A 26,164-nucleotide genomic window follows, 5' to 3' on the forward strand; every position below is an offset into this window, starting at 1 on the left:
CTGAATTATTGCCCTAACACCTCCCCACCTCACCCTGCCCATGTGCAGCATGACTACTCTTGTGGGTTTCTGCCTGTGAGATGTGAGTGTCGGGAAGAAGTGGATGCAATCAGATGCTTTGTCTGTTTCCTGCCTGCTGGAAGCAGCGCTCTTTGGTCAGCCTCTGCCACCTCCCTCCACAGAACAAATGCAGTTGGCATGCCTGCCAAAGCTGATCTTTGCTGAAAAGACTTTTTCTCCGAAAAATAAACAGTTGATTGGAGGTTAGCAGCTTTGCATCTGGTACATTCCCTGAAGCAACTCTTCACCAGGTCCCCTTTTCAGGGTTATGGTCTTTAATATAGTGGCTATGTGTTGTTTGTTTTTTGGCTCTTTTGTGGGGCCTGCCACCCGGCTCCCAAATAAATTACGCCTGGAGGTTTATTCTAACTTAGGAATGCCCGGCCTTAGCTTGGTTTGTTCTTGTCAGATTTTTCTAACCCGTCTGACTTCACCTCTGAGCCTCCCCATTCCCTTACTTCTGTACATCTCACTCTTACTCTGTCCGTGGCTGGCTGTGTAGCTGGGTGGCTGGCCCCTAGAGTCCCCCTCCTTCTCTGGTTGCTTTTTTATTTTGAGCTGAGGATCGAACCCAGGGCCTTGTGCTTGCTAAGCAAGCACTCTACCACTGAGCTAAATTCCCAGCCCTTCTCTGGTTACTTTTTTTCTTTCTCAATCTTCCAGATTTCTCATTCTGTGTATGTTCTCTGCCTGCCAACCCTGCCTATCCTTCCTCCTGCCGTTCACTTCTCTAGTAGACCATCAGGTGTTTCAGACAGGCAGCTTCACAGATTTAAACACATGCAACATAAAAATAACACACCTTAAAAAACTATTCTACTACAGCCATATAGAAGTCATTCTGTGTTGGATGATGCATCAGTGGCCTTGTTCCTGGAACATTTTATAGTGAAAAGAGCTGCTCATCAGAAGTGTTGTCGATGGCTGAATGACTTCAGTTCTTCTGGAAGGGGGCTGTGCTATTTGCTTCTTCTTAGAAGTCCGCTGCAGCCAGGCCTAGTGACACACGCCTCTAATATCAGCACTTAGAAGACAGGTGGATCTCTGAGTTCAAGGCCAGCTTGGTCTAGCTAGGGAGTTCCACGCCAGCCAGGGCTACATAATGAGATCTTGGGGGGGGTTTGTGTGTGTGTGTGTGTGTGTGTGTGTGTGTGTGTGTGTGTGTGTGTGAAAAAGACATGGAGTTTTCACCCAGCTTTCGGTCACCCTTCCCTTGTAAGAAGTTAGAAAGACAAATTTACTAGGGTTGGGGTGTAGCAAAGAGATAGAGTATCTGCCTGCATGCCTGGAGCCCTAGGTTCTATCCCTATGCAACACATACATTAATAAATTAATTAACCTGCCCAAATAACAGTAAGTTAAATTCCTTCCTTCCTTCCTTCCTTCCTTCCTTCCTTCCTTCCTTCCTTCCTTGCTTCCCCCCAAAGGCAGATTTATTATATAACCAAGATCCTAGAGTCTTCTACACAACAGTTCCCCAGTAAATGCTAATCCAATAAAACTAGACATGGTCGTTTTTCCATGGCTTAGTTGTTTCCAACTGTCTGTCTCACTGCTTCAGCATTTCACTAAACCTTTTCAGCATGATAAACACACCCCTCCCATCAGGTTGATTGACAGGCAGTCTGGGACAATGCTTAGACAGATGACCAGAAGACCTTTACTTTTATCTGCATTTATTTTATGCTAAATTAATTCCGATGCCGTAAGTTTTTGTTCCTTCGGTTTCTTCTGGGATGTCCTTTTCTTCTGTGCACCTTCCTCTTCTGGCTTTGGAACATGCATTCCTTTTCAGTGAGGATCATCTTGATGTGGCGGGGGAGCTCAAGTACAGGTTAATGCAGCCATGAGCTCTGTAAGTTCATTGGCACACCTTAGGTGCTTTGTTCCCCTGACGTGTTCAATGACTAGAGAATCTACATCTAAACCCTTCAGTTCATCATTACTCTGCATTTTTAAGCATGTGCAGCAAAAATTCAGCACTGTTTTGGCCACCCACCCTGTGTCCAGCCTCACTGTTTGGCCTGGGCACACCTACTTTCTCCACCATTATACCGCCAGAAAGGCACACATTGCTTCTTTAAAGTCACATCTTTCAGATATTTGGTGGCTTTTTGGATATGCATACCTTTGATGGCCTGGGCAGTTTCACAGGTGTTCTTAAAGTGAACCTGAAGATTTGAACCTCTTGATTTGCATGATTTTGTAGGGTTTTCTGGGTCAGGAGAGTCACGAACCATCTTCACAGGTCACCTCAGGCTGTCTACAGGAAGAGCTGGTAATTGAAATTTCTAAAGGGACAGACCCATCCACAATTGCCTCTGCTCTCATTACCACCTGTGATGGAAGGAGTGCACATCATTTTCTAGAGGAACCCGAGGGTCACAAGTTTCTGATCCTTACATAAGGCTTCACATTGCTTACTGGTTAACATCTAGTTTGAAAATTGGCTTTTGTGTGTATCTTCAGGGATGGGCAGTCAATAAGAAAGAAAACAACTCTTCATGTGTATTTCTACCTTCACTGATTTCATTGACATTTTCAGGGATACTTGGTGGATACTGTTTCGTATTGCCTAAGCTTCAGAGACACTGGGTCAATAAACCCAAAAGTGTTAGGTTTCATTTTAAACATTTCTGTCTATTATATTAAATATGTTCTAAAATAATTAGAAACTGTTGAGAGAGTCACTTCATCTAAGCGAGAACAGGTTTGCATAGAGCAGTATTCATCTCTGAAGTCAGCGCCAGCATTTCTAGACAGGTGCTATTGCTAATTAGTAAGTCAAGCATGGGGTGGTAATTGCGTATTCTTCCAGCATATGGGTGTTTCTATTGGTAAGTGTTGTCTTGACTGTGGGGTCTGTTCTTAATTATTTACATTGGGAAAGTCAAGCCTGAGCTGAGTATTCCAAGTTGGTTTTATTGGATATAATTGTACACAGCTAACTTTGTTTTTTAAGAAAAAGAGAGTCTTGGTTTTAGCATATTAAGCCTAAAATTTGGAGGTCGTGTGGTTCAAGAGTCAGATGATTTTTGTATGGGTAGAGCACGGTGTTGCTAGATTTTACCCAATAAACTAGCGTTTTATGTTTTTGAGGTTGAAAGTTGGTTTTCCTCGGCTCCTATAGAAAATATAGTGTAGTACATTGGAAAGATGAAAATAGTTAAATGCTGCCTGGGCTGGTGTGAGGTGGAGCCTGCAACTTTTTGCACCTGTCAGTTGGGTTGTAGATGGTGGGAAGGTTTATCGGCAGAGAGAAGTAGGTGGCGTTATCAGCAAACTATACCATTTTGTTATCGGTGCCACCAGGCCCCTGGCTCCAGTCATAAAGTATTTGCCACACTGAAAACAAAATGCTTTGGATGATTAAATATTGTCATTAGAAAACCGGGTAATTTTCTGACATACTGATCCCATCTTTGCCATCTCTCTTCATTGGAGTCTGGGACAACAATCCAGAGCTATGTTACACGGTTTAGAGCTAAGAGAATGTCTAACCTATCTGGACTGGTGACTTTTTATATAAAAGTTTCTAAATATTCTGAAAAACATGACAAAAACAGACATCATGTCCTCTGAGCTTGATGCCACACATCCGTTTAACATGTGAGACCATGTAGAGCTCAGCTGTGTGGCCAGCTGACCTTGTCTGTGCAGGGACACTCGTCTGTGGCCTGTCTCACCGTCTTTGTTGAGGAGAGAAGGTTCTGTAGGGGGCTGTGGAAAAGCCGGTTGCATCTGTCACTACTTCATTTTTAAAACTGCACCAAGTATTCAGAATCAAAATTAAGTCTCCGAGTATCACCACTAAGATTGCTGCTGTTCTTACCCTTTGATTTCAGATTATTGTGAAAAGATCTTACTATTTTTATTGTAGTTATAAATTTAAATGTGTTTCAACTGTGAATTATTTTGTATAAAGATTGCTTTACCTGTTCTGTTGTTGAAGCATCTTACCAGGTTTCCTATATTTTCCCACATAATTTAGAAAACCATTGCTTAAAATTGGTGGTTCTCGGGAGCCACTGATTTCCAGGAATGTTCAGGAAGGGTTGTGAGGAATACCTGGAGGACCTGACACTGTTATCCCCATTCACTTTCACCCTGAGCATTTTTATGTCTTAAATACAAAAGTTCTGTGTAATAGCTTATGTGGAAGAAAGATGTAGTTTTCAGCTGACTGGTACAGAAAAACATGATTTGTGGGTCAGTAGTAACCTGTCACTAGTTAAGGAAACTGAGAAGTTAAATGACTTGCAGAAGTCAGTGGTTCCAGCCCTTCACCCTTCAGTGGGACTCCTGTTGACTCCACAATTAGAACAAACCACCTCTTTGGGAATAAATAAGACTGAATAAGAAAAAGACAGGGGTTACATTCATTACTTGTAGAAGAGTAACTCTGGTTATGCCTTTTTCGACTAATGCCAGTGTTGCTGCAACACATAAATCCCGAGTCTTAGGAGCTTGATCCGGCGTTCCTGATGGGCAGCAGTATACAATTCAGGTAACAGTGCAGTGGTCTAGCCACCTGCTCCCATCTTGTGACCATGTTTTCCATGGGTTGTTCTCAGATCCATAGCAGTGGGGTGCCTGGACTGTTTCTCTGGCCCATACATGGAAATTAATTAGCACCTGCTTCCAGTGCTTGGTTGTTCAGAGCTCAGGAACAGGGCACCTGTAGTTCATGCGGGAGCTGGGATGTACAAGGCCACCTTTGGGCCAGGAGAAGAGGTGGAGAGGCAGGCAGCCATCAGTCAGCAGAGAGGGTCCTGGACTTCGCTTTTTCCGGGCTAGCGTGGCTGATGGCTGTGACTTTCCTAGTTCTAGCTCCTGGGGTTCTGAGGCAGCAATGGTTGTAACAAGATTTGGGGATTTGTTGTTACATACACCATTTTATCCTAAAGAGGGAGACTTGGTGTTTTTATACTCAGACAATATTTCTAATAATGATACGTAGATAAGTTCTTTTGAAATTGGTCCATACCCCCCAAAGGATATTTTCCAGATTGCCTTATAAGGTAAATACATTCATGGATATGTTAAGTAGGGTGACTGTTAGAACAGATAATACATTTTGATTTCAGTGGCTTCTCATAATGAAAATTTATTTCTCGTTTTGATAAAGTGTTCTGTTTAACTAAGGGGAAAGTAACTATCTATCTATCTATATATATATATATAAAGGAAAGTATTAGATTGGGAAACAGAAGAACTGGGTTTCTAGCCTGTGTGCCCCTTTCTTTCTGGTTCTGAGTGAATCCTTACTGTGTATCAGGTTCTGTGGTAGTAAAATGAAATTGAGCTGGATGACTCCTTTGCTTCTGAACCTCTGGTCTACATGTGTGATCTTGATGAGAAAGAAACTTCTTGGAGAACACTCTCACAGGATGTGGTACATTGTGAATCTGGGGGCTCTGTAATGTTTCCTTTTTGCGTGTAGAAAATATTCCTCTAGAACAGAGGTGGCTGTTTTCTCACCCAAATTTATTGCCTCTATGTATTGAGAAATAGAGCTTGAAATGATTGGTAGGTAGCATGAACAAAATTTACTTTCCATTCTGATCACAACATATAGGTACTTTCCATGCATACCATTAATGATGTCAGGAGTGAGGTGTTTTCGTGCTTTTCCTATTTAAAATTAGACATCATAGAACGAGGGTTGTATGAGGTCGACATAAGTCAGATTTTCCACATTGCCCTTGTATGATTAGCTGCATTCTTGGCTGCATTTTCAGAACTTTCAGAACTAGAAGAATTCCCCCACATACCTCTCGTCATCAGTTGCTAGGTTACAGCTTTTTACATTGTCCCAGTCTGCTGATACTGCTATGGATACCAGTTATTCCTCTTTCATGACACTGTTCTGATAAGGCTCAGAGTGCAACACATGTAATTGTGATGTCAGAGATGTTGTAGCATAAGCTCTTCCCTTTACAACATTAACATCAGCAGATATGGGTTCTGTGTTATAATAGTATATGAATTTAAGATACGATATATTAGCTGAATGCTTGACATAATCTCCCACTTAAGACCTGAGTTGTATTCTTCAGAAACAAAACTAACATGGTAATAGGAATGAAACCTCCAACTCAGGATCCACACAAACCAGCTTCCCACCTTCTGTTCTAGGGCTGAACACAAAATTATCCTTGACATTACTTGGGAGGTAGGGGCATTTGGAGATGCTTTCTATAAAGTTATGCTTTTTTATGTGTATATGTGTTTGCTTATGTGAGTTTATGTGTACTATGTGTGTGTGTGTGTGCATAACCCAGAGGCCAAAAGAGTATGTCAGAATCCCTAGAACTGGAGTTGTAGGCAGTTGTGAACTGTCTTGGTGGTGTCTGAAACTGAACCCAGGTCCCCTGCAAGAGTAGTAAGTGCTCTTAACATCTGAGCCATCTTTCCAGCCCCTTCTTTATCAGATTCTTGATCGAAACAGTAAAGACTATTCAGAATCTTTTTTTTTTTTTTTTCTTTTTCGAGACAGGGTTTCTCTGTACCTTTGGAAGCTGTGCTGGAACTCACTTTGTAGACCAGGCTGGCCTCAAACTCACAGAGATCCACCTGCCTCTGCCTCCCGAGTGCTGGGATTACAGGCGTGCATCACCACTGCCCAGCTGTGTTCAGAATCTTATTCGTCATTCAGTAACATGTGGTTGTGTTTGTTTTCAAGCAAGGTTTTGGGCCCCTGAAGGCAGAAACTATGTCTTTTAACTGGAGGGGTTTTGTTTGATTTGGAGATTTTTGTTTGAGCGTATGGTGAGTGTCGCATCCCACACTGTGAGAGAGGGGATCTCAGTGTGTAGCTCTGGCTGGTCTGAAACTCACTGTATAGATCAAGCTGGGCTCCAACTCAGAGATCCACCTGCCTTTGCCACCAAGAGCTAGTGCAACAGGTGTGAGCTGTCATTTCTTTGAACAGTTTTTATTCCCAGTGGTGGTCAGTGCCACACACAAACCTAGTAGGCAGGAGTTCAGCAAAAGGCATACGACTTACTCTGACGACTGAAAGAATTGCTATTTTGACTTACTTAAGATTTCAAGATGATGGAGCTGGCAGGATGGATCAGTAGGTAAAGGTGCATGCCACCAAGCCTTTTGACCCAAGGATCTCAAGGACCTCGTGGTTAAAAGGAGAGAACTAACTTTTGCTTATTGTCTTCTGAATTCCACACTTGTGCTGTGGCATGAGCGCCTTCCCCCAAAAAAAGTTTTTTAAAGTTTGAGGGGGAAGACTTTATATCAAGATAGAACCCCTAGGAATTACAGTTGATAAAAGACAAGGTTAACACATAATACCTTGTCTTATTCTTTGAGCTCACAGTTAAAAGAAACAACTAAGGTGTCAAAGGATGTGACTCATCTAAGGTCAGAGAGCCTGGGGAGCTGTGGCAGAAAACCTGAATTTGTGAAAAGCCATGGCTAACCATCACTGCAGTTAAAATGATTCTGGGTGCTAAGCCAGTGGTGGTTTATTTTGCAGTCTGACAGACAGGCTTATGTCACTGAAGAGGGACCACATTGTTGAACAGGCATTCTTTGGAGAGCATGAAGAGTTGTCACCTCAGAGTTTACCATCTCTTTTAAATTTGACCTATTCCTCAAAACCAAACTGAACTTAACCATAACATAAAATTGGAGCCAGCTAACTTCCTGTCCCCAAACTGGCAAGACTTTCATTGAAAACACACTCTTTTCATGGGATGTTATTTTCTTAAAGAGTGGGGAATTTATTTACCAAGTACACAAAATTATCCTATCTTGCCCCCTCAATACAGATGGTTGTGAGCCACCATGTGGTTGCTGGGAATTGAACTCAGGACCTCTGGAAGAGCAGTCAGTGCTCTTAACCTCTGAGCCATCTCTCCAGCCCCACTTCTTTCTTGAAGCCTTTGATTTTGTTTTTGTTTTTTTTGTTCTGTTTTTTGTTTTTGTTTTATTCTTGAGACACGGGGTCTTTGATAGTCTAGGCTATCCTGGTACTCACTATGTAGACCAGGTTGGCCTTGAACTCAGCAGTCCTAGTGCCTCAGCCCTCATGTCCTAGGATTACATGGACACTGTATTTCTTACTCCAGTTTTAATTTTTCCTTCTAGTGGCCACCAAGAGTACTCTAGTACCTTTCTTTTGTTTGTACATTCTATCTAGTGTGGTTAATTCACTGCTTGATTCTCTGTGGTCAGGATGTGGTCTCAGAGCACTTCCTATAAAGGGATGAATATATTTTCTGAAAGTTTAGTGTGTATAGAACTACAGTTGAAGTTAAGCATATATTGTGTGGTTCAAGTATGTAGCACATGTGACCTTCTACTAAAAGGTTTACATATCACAGAATTAAGATTTTGGCTTCCTTTTGTACATACTCATTCCTGCTAAATTCCTTTACCAGTGACTAGATCATTGGTTCCCAGTACATTGTGAGTACTCAGAGCAACTGTATCCCAAAAGATCTATGGTTTATAAATTGAACACAACTGGAAATACAAGCAAGTTATCTGGATTTAGTGGAGCATGACTGTGATTCCAGACTTGAGAGGCAGAGGAAGGGGATCACTACAAGTTCCTGGCCAGCTAGGACTGCATAATGACAATCTGTCTCAACATAAAACTAGAGAGCCAAAAGCAGTAAGAACATGAGCTTAGAGATGGAGCCCAGGCCTTGTGTGGGTGCAAGCATTGCGTCACTGAGAAAATTCCCACCCCAATTTGTCTGTTTATAAGACAGAGACCTACCTCATAAAGTTGTGTGAAGAAATATGCCAAATGTTGGCCCTGTGATAGCTGCTCAATTAGCAGCAGCTGCTGTAAGTAGCGGTATAATAGGAAGTGCATGGGCTGAGACGCCGTGGAGGTGTGCGTTCCAACTCACCTGAGTCAGACTGGGTTAGTCTTTGTTGTAGTGCAGACATCTGTGGATAATTGCAGACATCTGTGTCCATGCTTAATTCTTACAGACAAGATTGTTGTTTTGTATCTGCTCTTTTTTTGTTTCATTTTGGGGAAGGGGGCAAGATAGGAAACTTGTCCTCCAAATCCCTGTCTTTCAAAGTCATTTGGTTACTGTGACCTGTGTTCTGAAGTTGATACTCTCATCCCTGGTTGTTCAGAAGTATCACCTGAGCAGCTGTTGAGACAAATGGTGATGCCCGGGTCTTACCAGGAGAGGCAAGAGGTCTCAGAGAAGACCCAGGCACCAGGATTTTTTCAAACCAGTTGATTAATAAATGTATCCAAGGATGAGTGTTACTATTCTAATATGAACCCAGAATTGGAGACAGCTGTTCTTGCCTAATTTAGTATCAGCAGCTGATGCTAAAATATCTTTGTTTCTTCATCAGTACTGAACAAAGTAGACGTCCCCAGTTCCTGGTTAACTGCTACCACATCACTGGACCCTCTCAGAGAAGCCGAAATTTCAGTCATTGTCTGGGAAGGAGGCCACATGGAATGAAAGGAAAACCCTTGAACCTTGTTGAAGTCAGGGCACACTCCATCCATCACTCTCTAGGAAGCATTCTGGCAACAGGAAATGGTGCAGGTTGGACACTAGATGAACCCTGGTTTATTTTGGCCTGTTGATTACTAACTGTTGAGATTTTGGGAGTTTGGATTGCATACTTTCCTCATCTGAAGAAATAGGGGGTCATAAAACGAAAGTCAGGTGTAAATGAATGTTTTTGATCCACAGCAGTCAGGTATTTGTATGACTGTCAGAGGGTTAGAACTACACACTGTCCTTAAACCCTGTAACTGAAGACTGAATGTAGCTATGCTACTCTAACGTGCTGTGGGAAAGCGTCAGTTCTGGAGTTAAACACTGTATTGTAGACTCATTTGTATATCTGCAGTGCCAGTTATAGTGTCATAGACTCAGGAGTTATAAAATGTGATGATTGAGAAAGCAGAAAAACAATTTCAATGTGGCTGGCGTCCTAGGTAAGCAACTACCATGTGGCTTTATAACAGTGCTCAGCAATTAGATGATACTATGCATCATTTTAATGGCATAGCTTTTCGTTTTTGTTGAATGAGATTTATAGTCAAAGTCATGCAATGTCATAAAACTGAGAGGCAGGCATAGTAGCACCTTAGTATTTGGCAAAAGATGTTTATAGTTAGGGCAGATACACTGTAAGCAAGGGACAGGTTTGAAGGACAGCTGGGAAGAATAACTACTGTAGTAACAGGTCAAAGAAGGATAAATTAGCCACCATCATTCAGAATGTGTAAGTGCAGCTCATATATTTTTCTCCTTGATTCATGACCTACAGGCAATGAAATACTACCACTAGTGAGACCCCCACATGTAGATGTAACCGTCTTGTTAAATAAGAAACACAGAGCCAATTGCAGAGTTAAAAGCCAAGAGGTCAGAGCAGTAGCTGAGAGCTGAGAACCTTACCCTTCACTGCTGCTCTGTCTTTCCTCTCTGCAAGAGACCTACTTCCTGTGTCCTGTCTTTTATATAGACTTTCTGTTCTGCCTTCTCATTGGTTGTAAACCCAGCCACATGACCTCCTCGTCACTGCCTGTCTGTACAGACCTCCAGGTCTTCTATGGTTGGTATTGAGATTAGGCGTGTGTCGCCATGCTGGCTGTGTCCTTGAACTCACAGAGATCTGCCTAGCTCTGCCTCCCAAGTGCTGGGATTAAAGGCATGCACCACCACCACCCAGCTTCTGCTATGGCTTGCTGACCCCAAGGCAACTTTATTAATATACAAATAAAATCACATTTTACAAATAAAGTATCAAGCAGGTTTTAATCTTTCTTCTTCACTCTTTTTCTTTCTCCACTCTGTCTCACACTCTTTTGAAAGAGGGTCTCATGTAGCTCAGGCTGGCCTGAACCTTTAAATTGCTTTGTGGACATTGATGATCGTGAACTCCTGATCAGCCTGTCTTTACCTCCCAAATGCTGACATTATGGGTATGTAATTTCACTATGCCTAGCTTCAGTTTTTTTAAAACTTAAATTTGTTGTGTGCACACATATGCCATGGCACACAGGTGGTAGTTCAGAGAACAACTCAAGGGAATTACCATGTGAGTCTAAGTTACAATAATGTTTCTACCATGTGGAGCCTTGGATCAAACTCCATTTGGCAGCTTGGGAGTAGGCCCTTTACCCACTGGGGCATTCACTAGCTCCAGGATTTAATTTCTAAATACAGTCTCCACTGAAAGGAACCAAGGATCCTTAGAGAAACACCTGGTTTCAGGTCTGAAACAGGAATCTGATGAGGCAGCCTTAGCTCTTGTGTACTAGAAGTACGAATGTTTTCTGTAGAGCATGGAGTAATTATAACACAATTTTAAACAAACAGTGGAATTGTGTTAGAGTTTAAAGTGACTAGCCAATAGCTAGGTAGTTGAAGCAATTGGCTACGTTGATTTAAACAAATATTGAAAAAGCAAGCATTCATAATAGTACTCAGAAAAAAGAAAGCCCTACCATCATGTCAGTGTTAGAAAGTACTCATGTGGGCTGGAGAGATGGCTCAGAGGTTAAGAGCACTGACTGCTCTTCCAGAGGTCCTGAGTTCAATTCCCAGCAACCACATGGTGGCTCACAACCATCTGTAATGAGATCTGGTGTGAAGGTACATGCACAGGCAGAGCACTGTATACATAATAAATAAATAAATCTTTAAAAAAAAAAAGGAAGAAAGAAAGAAAAGAAAGTACTCATGGCCCAAATTGATGTGCACTCCTGTAATCCCAGCACTTGAAAGCTGAGGCAGAAGGATTGGGAATTCTGGGCTAGTCTGGAGACCATGTCTCAAAACAAAACAACAATAAAATTTGCTTATCAGCAGGAATTTCACACAGTTCTAGAGCACTTGTTCAGCATGGAAACAACCTCAAACATCAACTCCTGATTCTAAATATTGACAAAAATAAATAATCATTTTTTTTTCCAGAATCACCTTTTTAAAAGTAGCCAAATACTTTCTGGTTTTTGTATGTTTTTGAGATAGGATCCCACTATGTAGCCTTGGATGGTTTTGGATTGATTGTGCAGATCAGGCTAGTCTTGAACACAGAGATCTTGCATCTGCTTCCTGGGTGCTGAGGTTAGTGTGGACCACCATGCCCAATAACCCTTTATCATTTCTTTTTTTTTGAGCTGAGGATAGAACCCAGGGCCTTGTGCTTGCTGGGCAAGCACTCTACCACTGAGCTAAATCCCCAACCCTCTTTTTCCATTCTTTAGGCTGCCATTTTGTCCTATTGATGGACAATGTCTCTTGCCTTACAGAAGCTTTTCAGTTTCATGAGGTCTCATTTATTGATTGTTGTTCTTAAGTACCTGCACTATTGGTGTTCTATTTAGGAATTTGTCTCCTGTGCCAGTAAATTCAAGGCCATTGTCCACTTTCTCTTCTATTAGGTTCAATGTATCTGGTTTTATATTGAGGTCTTTGATCCACTTAGACATGGGTTTTATGCAGGATGATAGATAAGGATCAATTTTCATTCTTCTAAATGCTGACATCCAGTTAGACCAGCACCATTAGTTGAAGATGCTTTCTTTATTCCATTGTGTATTTATAGCTTCTTTATCAAAAATACTTAGGGCTCTCTGAAATGCTGTCTTACCAGCAAGGCTTCCTGTGTTTGCTATCATGGTTTGAATATGTCCCCTCTCCCAATTCATATGTTGGAAAATTAATCCCCAAATTCATGTTGATGAAATTTACAAGAAGGGTTGTAGCTGAAGTTTTCTTGGTCCTGCCTAGCCCATGGTCAGGATAAATCTCTCTCACCCACTAGTCCCGTAGCCAAGGAAACACACAGAGACTTATATTACTTATAAACTGTATGGCCGTGGCAGGCTTCTTGTTATCCAGTTCTTCTGTCTTAAATTAACCCATTTCTGTAAATCTATACCTTGCCATGTGGCTCGTGGCTTACCAGTACTTTACGTCCTGCTCCTCGTGGTGGCGGCTGGCGGCGTCTCCTCTCCTCAGCCTTCCACTTTCCCAGAATTCTCCTCTCTCTTTGTCCCGCCTATACTTCCTGCCTGGCTACTGGCCAGTCAGCCTTTTATTTATCAATCAATCATTCACAGCAAAGGAGTTTGAAAAGTAAATAGGATTAGCTGAGATCATGAGGGTGGGGCTCCTAAAATGGGATTAGTGGCTTTATAAAGAGAAAGAGACCTCTTTTTCAGTGTGTGTTTCTGGCTTCCTTAGGTGTCCATAAGTGTAAGGGTTTATGTCTGAGTCTTCAATTCAGTTCCATTGATCAATGTGTCCGTTGTTTTTGTGATAATACCATGAGGTTTTCACTACTGTGGCTCTGTAGTACAACTTGAAATCAGGGATGGTGATACCTCCAGCAGTTCTTGTATTGTTCAGGATTGTTTTAGCCATCCTGGCCTTTTTGATTTTCCATATGAAGTTGAGTATTGCCCTTTCAAGGTCTGTGAAGAATTGTGTTGGGATTTTGGTGGGGATTGCGTTGAATCTGTAGATTGCTTTAGGTAGGATGGTGGTAACATTTTTACTGTGTTAGTCCTACCAATCCATGAGCCTGGGAGACCTTTCCATCTTCTGCCATCTTCAGTTTCTTTCTTCAAAGACTTAAAGTTTTTAATCATACAAGTCTTTCACTTGCTTGGTTAGAGTTAGCCCAGGGTATTTTATGTTATTTGAGGCTACTGTGAAAGGTGTTGTTTCCCTAATTTCTTTCTCAGTCCATTTTTCATTTGTATCTAGGAGGGCACCTGATTTTTTTTTTATAGTTAATCTTGTATCCAGCCACTTCGCTGAAAGTGTTTCTCAGCTGTAGGAGTTCCCTGGTGGAATCTTTAGGGTCACTTATGTATACTACTGTATCACCTGCAAATAGCGATACTTTGACTTCTTCCTTTCCAGTTTGTATTCCTCTGCTTTCTTTCAGTTGTCTTATTCTAGCTAAAACTTCAAGTACTATATTGAATAGAAATGGAGAGAGTAGACAACCTTGTCTTGTTCCTGATTTTAGTGACTGCTTTTAGTTTTCTCTCCATTTATATTAATGTTGACTATAGACTATGAATTGCCTTTATTACGTTTAGGTATGAACCTTGTATCTCCAATCTCTCTAGGACTTTTATCATGTGGTGTTGGACTTTGTCAAAGGTCCTTTCTGCATCTAATGAAATGATCGTGTGGGTTTTATTTTTTCTTTCAGTGTGTTTATATGGTGGATTACATTGACTGATTTTTGTAGGTTGACGCTTATCTTTTTTTTTTTTTGAAGCTGAGGATCAAACCCAGGGCCTTGCGCTTGCTAGGCAAGCACTCTACCACTGAGCTAAATCCCCAACCCGATTTTTGTAGTAGGTTGAACCATCCCTGCATTTCTGGGATGAAGCCTACTTGATCATGGTGGGTGATCTTTTTGATGTGTTCTTGGACTTGGTTTCCCAGAATTTTATTGAGTATTTTTGCATCATGTTCATGAGGAAAATTGGTCTGTAATTTCCTTTATTTGTTGAGTCTTTATGTGGTTTGGATATCAGGGTGACTGCGGTCTCATAAAATAAATTTGGTAATGTTCCTTTTGTTTATGTTTGTGAAATAATTTGAGGAGGGTTGGCATTAACTCTTCTTTGAAAATCTGGTAGAATTCTATGCAAAAACTATGTGGCCCCAGGCTTTTTTTGGCTGGGAGACTTTTAATGACTGCTTCTATTTCCTTAAGGGGTTATAGGTCTATTTAACTTGTCTGTCTGATCTTGATTTAACTTTGGTAAGTGGTATCTGTGAAGAAAATTTTCTATTTCTTTAGGTTTTCCAAGTTTTCAAAGTACAGGTTTTTAAGTATAACGTAATGATTTTTTGGATTTTCTTGGTCTCTTTTGTTATTTTCTCCTTTTTGTTTCTGATTTTGTTAATTTGCATATATATTCTCTATCCACCTTTTGGTTAATTTAGATAAGGGTTTGTCTGTCTTACTGATTTTTCTCAAAGAACCAACCCTTTGTTTCAATGAATTGTTGCATTGTTCTGTTTCTGTTTGCTGATTTCAGCACTCAGTTGATTATTTCCTGCTGTCTGTTTCTCTTGGGTAAGCTTGTTTCTTTTCTAGAGCTTTTAGGTGTGCTGTTAAATTCTTAGTATGAAATCTCTCCAATTTCTCTATTTAGGCATTTAGTGCTATTAAAAAAAAAAACAACCTTTCCTCTTATAGCATCACTTTCATTGTAACCTATAATTTGGGTGTGTTGTGCATTCATTGTCATGGAATCCTAGGAAGTCTTTAATTTCTTTATTTTTCCTTTGATTTACCAGTCATTCAGTAGAGAGTTGTTCAGTTTCCATGAGTTTGTAGGCTTTCTGCTGTGGTTGACATCCAGTTTTAATCTGTTTTGGTCTCATAGGACATAGAGGGTTATTTCAGTTTTTTAATTTTATTTTAATTAATTAATTAATTTAATTTTACATATCAGCCCCGGATTCACCTGTCCTCCCTCCTCCATCCCCCAGGTTCCCCTCCCCAATCCACCCCCCATTCCCACCTCCTCCAAGGCAAGGTCTCTCCTGAGGATTCAGCTCAGCCTGGTAGATTCAGTTGAGGCAGGTCCAGTCCCCTCCTCCCTACACCAAAGCTGAGCAAAGTGTCCCTGCATAGGCCCTAGGTTCCAAAAAGCCTATTAAATCTGTTGAGACTTGCTTTGTGACTATGTGGTCAATTTTGGAGAAGGAAGGTTCTGTAAGGTGCTGAGAACGTGTTGTCTTCTGTTTTGGGTTGAAATGTTCTGTAGATATCTGTTAGATCCATTTGGTTGATAATGTTTGTTAGCCCCAGTATTTCTCCACTTAGTTTTTGTATGGATGCTATTCATTGGTGAAAGTGGGGTACTGAAGTCTTCCACTGTTAATTTCTGAGGGTTGATGTATAGTTTAAGCTTTAGTAGTGTTTCCTCTACAAACGTGGGTGCCCTTGCATTTGGGGCATAGATGTTGAGAATTGAAAGATTGGCAGGTGGTGGTGGTGCACACCTTTAATTCCAGCACTGAGGAGGCACAGGCAGGTGGATCTCTGAGTTCAAGGCCACTTGGTCTACAGAGCGAGTTCCTGAATAGGCTGTTATTCAGAGAAATTGTGTCTCACAAAAAGAAACCTAAAAAAAGAAAGGAAGGAGAGAAGGAAGGAAAGAAAGAAAAGAAACACACACACACACACACACACACACACACACACACACACATACACAAAATCATCTTGGTGTTCTTCCCTGTCTCTTTTGATTAATTTTTGTTTGAAGTCTATTTTGTTAGATATTAGATTGGCTACACCAGCTTGCTTCTTAGGTTCATTTACTTGGAAAATCTTTTTTTAATCCTTTACTCTGAAGTAATGTCTATCTTTGATGTTGAGGTGTATTTCTTGTATGCAGCAGAAGGATGGATCCTGTTTTCCCATCCATTCTGTTAGCCTGTGTCTTTTTATTTAGGAATTGAGTCCATTGATATTGAGACATATCAGTGACCAGTGATTGCTAATTCCTGTTATTTTGTTGTTGGTGGTGATGGTGTGTGTGTGTTTTTCTTTTGGTTTTGCTGGTATGAGATTATTTTCTGAGTTTTCATAGGTATAGTTAACCTCCTTGGGTTGGAATTTTCCTTTTAGTATTTTCTGTCATACTGGATTAGCTATTATTTAAATTGGACTTTATCATAGAATATCTTGTTTTCACTATGGTGATTAAAGTTTTTCTGGGTATAGTAGTCTGAGCTGGCATCTGTGATCTCTTATAGTCTGAAGAACATATTTGCAGGCCCTTCTGGCTTTTAGAGTCTAGGTTGAAAAGTTGGGGTCTTAGCTGAGGTTCTGAGTACCAGTGTGGCCTCTGGTAAAGCAGGGGCTTATACTGGAGTTGTAGTCTGGGATATGGTGATAGGGGTGGGGGCTACTGTAGGTAGGCTCTGAGGAAGTTTTGGCGGTCTTCAGGCAAGGTCTTACCTGGTGTTCTGGGTACTGACATGGCCTCTGGTAGAGGAACAGAGTTCTAGTTATTTCTTAAGTGATGAGAATATATGCTGCTTTTCTTAAGAATGCCAGTGAATATTTGTAAAACTAATAGCAAATAGCCATTTCCCCTGAAAAACAGTCTGCCTTAGACAAAAAGTTTCAACAGATGATGAAACTATTTGAGAAATGGTAGATGAGTCATTTTATTTTGCAGAATAAGGAAAAATACAGCTTTCCAATAAAGGGATTATCAGGACGTATGGTCTGTCTTGTCAGCAGTGGTGGGACAACCAGACAGTACGTTTTCCATAATGTGGTATGAAATAAGCGGCATTCCTTGTGACATTTATAAAACATGTTTAACCTGAATCTTTCATGGTTGACTTCCAGCTTACAGAATATACAGGAGTTACATAGGAAACTACAGACCAAATCCAGTCTAATGTTTAACTTTGATCCTTGAACTTAAAGAAAAAAACTGTTCTTTTAGTTTAGAAGAACAGTTAATAAAAGACAAAAACACAATAGACCAATGTCTAAGAATATGTTACAGAATTAATATGTGACCCATGAAGCCTAAATCATCTATGGTCTATGTCTTCCCAGAAAGTTATCTTGTTTTGCAGTCTTGGGGATTGAAGCTTGGCTAGCATGCCCTCAGGGCACATGTAGTACCACTTGTTGTGCCTCTGAACATCAGTCCCCAGGGTCAGACGAACAACTTCCTTGACTTAACAGGAAATAGAACAAATCCAGATGTGTCTGTTCCAAATCATAGAGACAGAGAGGAGGGGAAGGACTTGGTTCAAGATTCAAAGAGGCTTAAGAGACACTAGAGATAATGAAAGGTGTGGGTATTAGTTTGAATAAATTAGCTTTCAGAGATAAATTGGAGATTTCTGCTTCTAGCCAATCTGGAATAGCAAAGATCATATTTACCTTCCAACAACAAAAACTATTATTAGAGACAGTATTTTAAGACACTGAGCATGGGGTTATGTATGAAGATCCCTGAGATATTAAATGAGGTGAGGCCCACAGTTGTCAAAAATTGCCTTGACCTTCTGAGCTCAGGTACCAGGAGTAAGAACTGAAGGAGGAGGGCTGGAAAGATGGCTCAGTAGTTTAAGAGTGCTGGCTGAGTTTCCAGAGCATCCACATTGTAAGTCCAGTTCAAGGGGACCCTGCACCCTCTCTGGGCCTCCTCTGGCACTAGGTGTACATGTGATGCACAGACTACATGCAGGTATAACGTCTGTCCACATTAAAAGGAAGAAGGAAGGAAAAGAAAAGAACTGAAGGAGCACCCAGAGCACCCTAAGTTAACTTGGAACTGTAAGTGCAGGGCCCCAGAGATCTAGAGTGAACTGGGCGAAGGACAGAGAGAAGAGTCGTTAGGAGTCAGTTTAACACTGTCTCAACGGTCATAGTTGTTCTCCTGTGGGGCCTGTGACCTGCCTGGGATCTGATGATGGTGCCATGTATGCATCCCATCTTGTGAGTGACCCTTAAATCTAATCAGAAAGTGCCCGCTCCCTGGCATTTGTGTCCTCATTGTACCAGAGGACATACCTTGCAAGGCCCTGCCTCCTAAAGGTTCCACAGCCTCTCAAAACCAAGTGTTGAAAACATCATAATCTGTAGGAGGAACATTTCATACTCAAATCAAATAATGAGGTCTTTCAGATCACTTGGAAATAACGCTGAATTTCACCCTGCTCACCTTGGCAGGAGCACTCTGCCTTGACAGTACTTAGTAAGAATTATAACTGGAGTTATTTTTTGCTTCATTTATATGTATATTTATATTTTATCTATCTTATCCAAGACAAAGGCTAACATCTCTTACCACGACCATCCTTAATCAACAGACCTGTTTACTTTGTAATTACAGTGTCAGATAGATAGAAGATCCACATACAGAGATACTAAATGTTATGTTTAAATGAGTGGTTTTTAGATTAAGTTCTTTTTGTGTGTGTGTTTTTGTTTTTTGTTTGTTTGTTTGTTTGTTTTTGTTTTTTTTCCTCGAGACAGGGTTTCTCTGTGTAGCTTTGGCTCCTTTCCTGGTACTCACTCTGTAGCCTAGACTGGCCTCAAACTCACGGAGATCCACCTGCCTCTGCCTCTCAAGTGCTGGGATTAAAGGCATGTACCACCACTGCCCGGTGTAGATTAAGTTTTAAGTGAGGTGTAGGAGTAGGTATTAATCTCACTCTGCCTTACCATGCTGTAATGGCTCAGGATTCATCAGCAAGTGGTCTGTTTTGGAGGCTAGGTGTTCAGTGGCTTAGCTTTTCTCATAAAACCTAATCTTTGAGGGTCATGACTGCTAGTTTAGTCAAAGGTCCAAATTGGACTGTGACATAATTATTTGGGACCTCAGACTTCATTAGAAGTACCAGCATGGGGACTAAAGAGATGGCTCAGCAGTTAAGAACACTGGCTGCTTTTCCAAAGGACCTGGATTTGATCTCAGTACACACATGGTAGCTCACAACTGTCTGTTACTTCAGTTCCAGGGAATCTAACAACTGCTTCTGGCCTTCTTGGGCACCAGATACACATGTGATGCACAGAGATACATTCAGGCAAGACATCCATATACACATAAGTAAATACCAACTTGATGCAGTCACTCCAGATTTCATTTTCACTGAAAGAAAGTATCTCCAATGCTATATTTTGTTCACTCCTCATATTTCTCCATTTTGTTGCCATTTTTAAATGGATTAGGTGTAGTGGGTAGTGTTGGCCTATATAATCTCAGAATTTGGGAGGCTAGGAAAGACAGAAGGTTGAAAGCTTAAGGCCAGGCTAGGCTACAAAGCAAGGCCATGCTTCAGAAAACCAAACCCTACCCTACCTCCTCAAATAAAACCACGAAAGACTCTACCACTTATCCAAGAATTAGTCTGTTACTCCTTCCTTCCTTCCTTCCTTCCTTCCTTCCTTCCTTCCTTCCTTCCTTCCTTCCTCCCTCCCTCCCTCCCTCCCCTCTCTCTCTCTCTCTCTCTCTCTCTCTCTCTCTCTCTCTCTCTCTCTGGAGCTGAGGATAGAACCCAGGGCCTTGTGCTTGCTAGGCAAGTGCTCTACCACTGAGCTAAATCCCCAACTCCGAGTCCTACATCTTGATCCTCAGGCAACAGAAAGTGAACTGTGACACTGGGTATAGCTTGAGCACAGGAGACCTCAAAGCCCACCCCCACACTGACATAGATCCTCCAGCAAGGCCACACCTCTTAATATTGCCACTCCATTTGGGGGCCATTTCCTTTCAAACCACCACACAGCTCTGATAAGGAGGAAGATGTAATGAGCAGAGGCAGTCCCTGAGCTGAGCATGTGGGACCATGGTTTAAGAACCAAAATGTAGCCGGGCGGTGGTGGTGCACACCTTTAATCCCAGCACTTGGTAGGCAGAGCCGGGCTGATCTCTGTGAGTTTGAGGCCAGCCTGGGCTACCCGGTGAGTTCCAGGAAAGGTGCAAAGCTACACAGAGATCCCCACCACAAGTGGTGTGTACCTATTATCCCTGAGCTTAATTAGGTGTTGGAGCCAGGAGGATGAGGAGTTCAAGGTTGTGGTGTTTTGAATAAGAATGAGCCCCCATAGGCTCAGTATTTGAATACTTCCTCTGCAGTTGGTGTAACTGCTTGGGAAGGATTGGGAAGTGTGGCCTTGATGTAGGAATTGTGTATCTGAGGCTGGCTGTGACATTTCAAAAGACTCATCCCATTCAGTGTGCCTCTGTCTCTGTCTCTTAGTTTTGGATCCAAGCTAAGCAGTGGTGGCTCACGCCTTTAATCCCAGCACTTGGGAGGCAGAGGCAGGCGGATCTCTGTGAGTTCCAGGTCAGCCTGGTCTGCAGAGCGAGATTCAGGAAAAGTGCAAAGCTACACAGAGAAACCCTGTCTCGAAAACCCCCCCACAAAAAAAACAAAAACCCATTAGTTGTGGATCCAGATGTGAGTCTTCAGCTACCCTTCACTCCACCATCATGAGCTCTGACCCTCTGAAACCAGAAGCCAAATGAAATGCTGTCTTTGTAAGCTGCCTTGGCTGTGGCGTTCTGTCACAGCCATAGAAAAGTATCTAAGACCGAAGTCATCCATGGCTAAGTAGCAAGTTGGAGACCAACCTGGGTCACGAGACCCTGTCTCAAAACAAAACAAAAGCGAGAAAAGATCACCATGGGTACACGTGGAGTGTACCATCAAAGCCCCAGGGCATTGTGCTCCTGTGTGCTGTGAATTGCCTAGCTTCAGTCTGCCTGGCGGGTAGCACTGTATTGTAACCTCAGTAGGTCGGACAAAGCTCCTTTGGTTTTAGTCTGTAGAGCACTGACTGTGACTGATTATTAAAACTAAGTGTTCTTTTTCATTTCTAACTTGGTTCCTGTCAATGAATTATACATAAAAAGATCTTTTTAGAATGTTTGAATGTTGAATGCACCTTTTTTCAAAGAGTGCCCTTTATTAGCATCAGTCCAAAGAAGTTGTCTCAAAGTAAAAAAGGTTCTGTGGTTGAGTGAGTCCAGGAAACGTTTAATGTTTTGCCTTTTTCTTGGAGATTTGGAATACATATCATTAGTTTACAAAGAGCTTTCATAAGCCAGTGTTTTCTTTATTATCCTAGAATTATTTTTTTGTTGCCAATATCCACTAATCTGAGCTAGTTTTTGTCCCAAGCTGTATGGAAAAAATAATTGAAAACTGAAAATTAAGTTAATATGTGTACATCATAAAATGATTATCGCCATCAAATTAATTAACTCCTAGAATACTAGCTAAATGCCAAGTGGACTGAACGCAAAGCAATATGGGGAGTATAGGTTGTTACTAATGTTAGTCACAAGAGGAAAGCGCAGACCTTTTTTGGAGGGGAGCGAGGTTCCAGACAGGGTTTATCCATGTAGTTTTGGTGCCTGTCCTGGATCTTGCTCAGTAGACCAGGCTGGCCTCGAACTCACAGAGATCCACCTGGCTCTGCCTCCCGAGTGCTGGGATTACAGGCGTGCGCCACCACCACCCGGCAGCTCAGACCATTCTTTTTTTTTTTTTTTTTAGCTGAGGATCGAACCCAGGGCCTTGTACTTGCTAGGCAAGCGCTCTACCACTGAGCTAAATCCCCAACCTATTCAGACCATTCTTAAAGGGATGAGATAAACCCAAGAAAGGGACTGATGTTTGCTGAAAGGATAGGTGGAATTTGGAATGTGGAACAGGCTTCCATCACTCATTACCAACAGAGGAAGATTCCTCATGAAGGTTTTTGCTCTATGATTTTACAGAACTTTTGTTTCTGTGAGCAGGACTCTGAGGTAGAAAAAGAAATATTGCTCTCTTTTTACAAAAGAGGAACATCTTGCCCAAATCTGATGGCATGAATCATATGTTGTGAAGCTGGTGTATCTGGGACTTGGCTTCAGCCCCCAGATCCAGGACTCATGCCCAGCTTACATTTCTGTTGGGGGCAGGCTTATTTTTTGGAAGTAGGCTCTTCTCTTACTCTCTTCCTCCTAAGAGGCACGTTTTATTCCTCCCAAGTCCTTTTCTGTCTTTACTATGTCCCAGGGCAAGTGGACAACAGCATCTACATGTAACAGCTCTAGGCTCCTTTCAGTCTGAAAGGTCCACAGTCTTTGGGCTTAACTATATTTCAAATTTCTCTTTTAAAACACATTTCCAGACCTGAATTTAGAACCTTCTGTGCTTAACCCTTTTGGTTTGGGTTTTGACAGATTAAACAGATTTCTGTTAAGGACAGGCTACCAGCTACAAGTAAGACATCATGAGGAAGCAACCTGGCAAATTTAGAAATTGGAACTGCCTTCAGGAAAACTGGCCCAGGTGTTTTCAAGATGTCACTGGCACAGAAAAGGATTGAACTCAATCTACCTAAAAAACCAGATGTGCTGCGGGATGAGGGCGGGAAGCTGATACGTAAACCCAACTAGAAAGGATTTACATACTTTTCCCTAATATTTTATTCTCTAAATGTTCAAATAAACCTGCTGTGGTGTTGAACACTCAATCTCAGTACTTGGAAGGCTAAGGCAGGAGAATCAAGAGTTTGAGACCTGAGCTAAAAACCGTCTCAACAAGCAAAAAAAAAAAAAAAAAATCAAGCATACATTAAATTTAAAAGAATTCTTCAGTGAACACCATATGCCCACCTCTTGTATTTTATAGCTAGCCTGTCATTTTTATCATACTGTCTGTTCATTAAGACAGTCATCCTCAACTCCATCTTATTTTTTATGCATTTCAATGTAAGTCGATGACTTCACTACTAAATACTTGGGGATAAGCTTTTTGACTAGGGTCAGGCATCTAAATATCAGGGTGTATTTCATTAGGGTTCAGCATTTGTTTATAGTTCCCTTTTGTTTATATGTTTCACTTGGCGGTCCAGCCACGTAATAGATGCTTATGAAATGCGTATAGGATATGATAGAGGAGACGGGGACCTGGGCACTTAGGAAAGTGGTAAAAGTCAGTGTTTGAAAAGACCATTTCATGCTTGCTGTCTTGACAGTCTCTAAAGAAAATTCCTCTGTCTTAGCTTAGCTTCACTCTGGTCATTACATGTACATAGGACCCCACACATACCTGTGGTAGAACATTCCAGTATCAGAGGAGAAGCGTTCCATTCTGAGAAGCCAGGAAAACAAAGTCTTAGCAAAGGAGGCCAACGTCAGCTGTCTCTTCTTTGCAGTGATGATGGATTTGGATTAATTATATGATGACAAAAAAAAAAAAAAAAAAAAAAAGGAGCAGCTGGCTGTGACCTTAAGGGAAATGTGGGGTTTTTTTGTTTTTGTTTTTTGTTTGGTTGGTTGGTTGGTTGGGTTTTGTTGTTGTTGTAGCCCTGGTTGGCCTTAATCCCCCTGCTCAGCCTCCTGAGTGTGTGATTATAGATGTGATAGACCAGGCTAGGCTAAATGGGGTTGAGGGGAATTAAAGGAAGTTTTTGAGTTTGGGCTCAGGTATGCCATGCTGTTGTCACCATAGCCTGTCACTTTCAGACTGACGGATGAGGTGATGAATCAGCAGTTTCTGCCTGACCAGTCTTGCCTGTTTTCCAAGGTCACTTCAGTTCAGCTCCTACCTGAAGGCTTCCCTGGCCAGTCTAGCACATGGTGTGATTGTTTCACTTTCTGAGCTCATTATCTACTTACTTACAATAATATAATGTCTTGAGAAATTTTGTTTTTCTTTTTTAACTAACCTTTTATTATTACAAAAATGATATATACGCATTGAGAAAAACTATAAAAGAAATACAACTCAAATAATTTAAAAATAACCTCATGTTTCTGACTTCTAGATGAAGATCACCACCAAAAAAATGTAGTGTCAATATTTAGGGACCCTCTCAGCACATGTAAATATGTCTGTACTTTTTTTTTTTAAAGACCAAAACCAGATAAAATATTAGAATCTTTGAGTAAGAGACTTGCTGTATATTCCAAGCTAGCCTGGAACTCAGTCAGACCTGAAGCCTCAGACTCAAGATCTCCCTATCTCGGGCTCCTGCGTGCTGGGGTTGTATCACGAAGCCTGGCCTTAAAATCATATAATAGTTTGCATAAACTATGTAGTAATATATTTTAAAAGTAAATATTTACACCTTTCCAGTTTAGTAATTTTTATATAGAAGTTCGAATCTCATGCATCTTTTGAGGTCATTTGGAAGAAAGATGACTTTACTAATTGGCTTACAAATCAGCTTCCTATCCTTCACTCTACGTTATGTGTGGTTCCCTCAGGTGTTATTTGAGTTTATTCTTTTCCTCTTCTAATGGCAAGTTGAAAAACCAAGGCCAGTTTTCCTGTAGACAGGTCCAGCTTTTGCATTTGCCTGGCTGTTGCCTCATAGTGACATTGAGCTCATTCTTGTATTTCCTGGTTCTTCCTATTAGCTAGAGATTGTATATAAAAGTTTATGGGTTAAACGTTTCTGGCTAACAGATGTGTACTTGTAATGCACAATGTGTCAGATGAAAAGTAGCTGGCATTCTACCTTAGGGGTACTTGGATTAGCCCCTGAACTATGATAAGACACCCTCCATTAGGTTTTATTTTTCCCCGTTGGACAAGATAGGCATTAGCTTTTGAAAGGTTCTCCTAAAAATAGCCTATCACCAGCCCCATTTTTGCATGTTAACTGTTCCACACAGTTTGAGTCTGTAGATCTTGTGCTCCAGTGTTAGAGAATGAACCCATATCTGTTGTAGGCTACTAGGAATGATGATCTGTAAGAATGAAATTGGGAGATCACAGCAATAGTAGGTGAGATCTGCCATCAGTAGAAAGGACAAACTAAAAATGATCTGTAACGGAAACAGATCTGGGAGCCTGCAAATGCAATCAAGGTTATTTGAGAGTAGCTCAGGAAGGCATGACTGGACATATTTTTAACTCAAATTATGATTCTAAAATTAACTGAACACAAAGGGGTTTGTGAGTCTGTCTGGCACTAGGTCTCCTTTCCTAAGTGGAGCACTGACTTGAACAGAGACACCTGGGTAGCTGATCCCTGACAAGGGCAGGACATGTGACTTCCTGACCCTGTTTGGCAGGTAAGATCTTCCAGATGCTCTGAAGCTCCCTGATTAGAATTTGACTTCACTTCCCAATTCCTCTCAAAGAGATGTAGGGTCAGCAAACTTTTTATTATTTATTATTCTTTAGCTCACCTTTGCAAAAGATCAGGGATCAGCATGGCTTAACTGAGCCCCTGCTTGAGGTTCCACAACACGAGAGTCAAGGCTCTCATCCAGAGCTCACGGTCTTCGCCAGTTCTTTTCCCACCTCTGCAGAGCTCACACCCGTCCTCCCAGAGGCTGCTTCTGAGGCACAGGCAGTTCACAGCACAGCTGCTGGCTTCTTCAAGGCCAGCAAGAGCAGGCTTCTGTGCCATTTCCAGCACCTCTGTTTCATCCAGCAGTGTTGATTTGGAGTCTCCCCAACTGCATCGGCACTGTGTGGATCCGAGAGGTCTTACCATGGCTGTGCTGTGCTGTGCACAGGAAATCTGCTCTCAGCTGGGTTGCCTCTGGTGTCACATGGTTGCCTGCAGGATTAGGGAAGGGCAGAGAAAGGGTCACATGCCCACC

The 26,164-nt window shown here is 41.6% G+C and overlaps 1 protein-coding gene and 1 pseudogene across 7 annotated transcripts in view; one reads left to right on the top strand and one right to left on the bottom strand.

Annotated features, from left to right (window-relative positions):
* The window catches only part of Bicdl1 (BICD family like cargo adaptor 1), a 100,071-nt gene that overhangs the window by 23,850 nt on the left and 50,057 nt on the right, over window positions 1-26,164 (top strand). The window lies entirely within an intron of this gene.
* On the bottom strand, window positions 1,747-2,300 carry LOC118572565 (annotated as a pseudogene).

The sequence above is a fragment of the Onychomys torridus genome, chromosome 22 (genome assembly GCF_903995425.1).
Source record: "Onychomys torridus chromosome 22, mOncTor1.1, whole genome shotgun sequence".
In the NCBI taxonomy this organism is placed as follows: Eukaryota; Metazoa; Chordata; class Mammalia; order Rodentia; family Cricetidae; genus Onychomys; species Onychomys torridus.